We start from the raw sequence: 2,306 nt of genomic DNA on the forward strand, positions 1-2,306 counted from the left end.
GTGTCTTGGTGTACATCAGTGAAGACTCAATCATCCAAGCCAGGGGTCCTCAATCTTGGCAACTTTAAGACTTGTGGACTTCAACTCCCAGAATTCTGGGAGTTAAAGTCCACAAGTCTTAAAGTTGCCAAGGTTGAGGACCCCTCATCCAAGCCAAAGGTGTTAAAAGGTTGAATCAGGGTAACTGGACCAATCTTTGTTAATCTTTGTTAAAAGGTTAACAAAATTGGTCAAGATGCCATGATTCAACCTTTTGACACAAGTGCCTTGGTGATATTTTGCTGCAACTGAGTAGGTCAGCCATCTCACTCTGAGAACTTATATTCTTATATCCCTAAAAGTTGGATTACGGGTTTTTCCTCCTGCATGACAGTAAAGCCCATCTATGTATTCTTAGTTGATGTTTTGCTTCACTTAAATTGACTTAATTGAAATTAAGCTTTGTGCAATGCGATAGATCAATGGGCGATGCTAATCGTGTAATATTAATGTGCAATTTGGATAGCATCAATATTTAATAGGGATATTACATTGATACAGGTTGAAAAGAATATTAACCTTCAATAATGCAATATGTACCTTCCAGGTACATTGGGTTTTCGGCCCCATAATTCCTACGTCAATGTTGCCAATAGGAAATACATCTTGAGAGCCCATGTAGTGTAGGCCAACATGGTGCATTTTATTGGGCAACCTTAAAATTCTGGAACTGTTTTACTTGCAAATGTGGAAAATACTTAATAAGCTAAATATTCCTTCCATGGCCTGGCCCTGGAGAAATGTTTCTTGACCTTAGCAGCTTTAAGATGCGTGGACTTCAATCTAGAATTTTTCAACCTCCGATGTAACAGAGAGATCTATAATGCATTGATCCTGCACTGTGAAAACAATTCTTGCCTTTTCTTTATTGTTGCAATTTTGATTATCTGCCAGGAAGTGGCGCACATCTTCCATTGTTCATCAGAAAGCGTTGTATAAAAACATACAAAGAATGGCTGCAGGACTTGGGTTTGGCTAGCCTAAAGAAAAGAAGAAACGGGGGGGGGGGGNGGGGGGGGGGGGACACGATAGCAGTATTCCAGTATTTGAGAGGCTGCCCCAAAGAAGAGGGTGTCAAACTATTCTCCAAAGCACCTGAAGGCAGGACAGGAAGCAACAGATAGAAACTGATCAAGGAGAGAAGCAACCTGGAATTAAGGGCAGAGCCAGTGTGAGGGTGTGAGGGTGAAGGCACCAGCTAGAAACCAGAGGATCCTGAGTTCTAGTCTCGCCTTAGGCACAAAGCCAGCTGGGTGACTTTGGGCCAGTCAGTCCCTCAGCCCTAGGAAGAAAGCAATGGCAAGCCACTTCTGGAATCTTGCCAAGAAAACGGCAGGGACTTGTCCAGGAATCAACACTGACTTGAAAATGCAGACACACACACACACACACACACACAGAGAACCAAAATAGCTTTCTATGACTGGGAAGGGTTCTAGATCCGTGGCAGAGAATTTAGAAGGTCCTACGCTCAACCTCAACATGTCCACCAAGGGGAAACGGCTTATCCACCACCAGCCCAGAATCAGTTGCTATCTATGGTCCTGTATGAAATGGATCCACCAGATGGTTGGGGGTAGCTTCTACTGTTCAGGTAATCCTGACCTAACCCAAGATTAATAAACAACCATCCTGAGCTCACATAGCTGAGACCAGGTTAGACCTCCATTTGACGGCCTGTGACCAGAAAGGACAGTTGGCTACAAAGCAGGACACTTTGAGCTGGGGTAAAGTAAAAACAGGATGGGAACGGAACGAATGACTACGGCAGCACTGATAATGTTACCTAGTTGGGTAAGGAAACATCCACCTGAAAACAACCAAGCTCAGAAAGCACCAAAGACCCCTCATTTCAACCCTGAGCTAATATTCTCCTTCAACGGAACGAATTCTATAGCAAGGTTTTCAAGCTGCTCAAGCAGGAAAAAAAGAATGGATGGAGTCTTTAGTCAAGGGCCAGGGGTAGGCAACCTTGGCTCTTTTATGACTCGTGGACTTCAACTCCCAGAATTCCTGAGCCAGCCAAGCTGGCTCAGGAATTCTGGGAATTGAAGTCCACGAGTCATAAAAGAGCCAAGGTTGCCTACTCCTGGGACTCAAGGCCAGCTACTGTGTACAAAGAAAATTTATACAAGATGTTTTATAGGTGGCACCTTCCACCTGTGAGATGAGCCAAAATGGACAAAAAGACCTCACCGAAATGTTGGAAATGTAAAGAATCGCTAGGGACCTGTTACCATATGTGGTGGGAATGTTCAAAAGCACAA

The sequence above is a fragment of the Protobothrops mucrosquamatus genome, unplaced genomic scaffold (assembly GCF_001527695.2).
Source record: "Protobothrops mucrosquamatus isolate PMUCROS unplaced genomic scaffold, P.Mucros_1.0 scaffold_25, whole genome shotgun sequence".
In the NCBI taxonomy this organism is placed as follows: Eukaryota; Metazoa; Chordata; class Lepidosauria; order Squamata; family Viperidae; genus Protobothrops; species Protobothrops mucrosquamatus.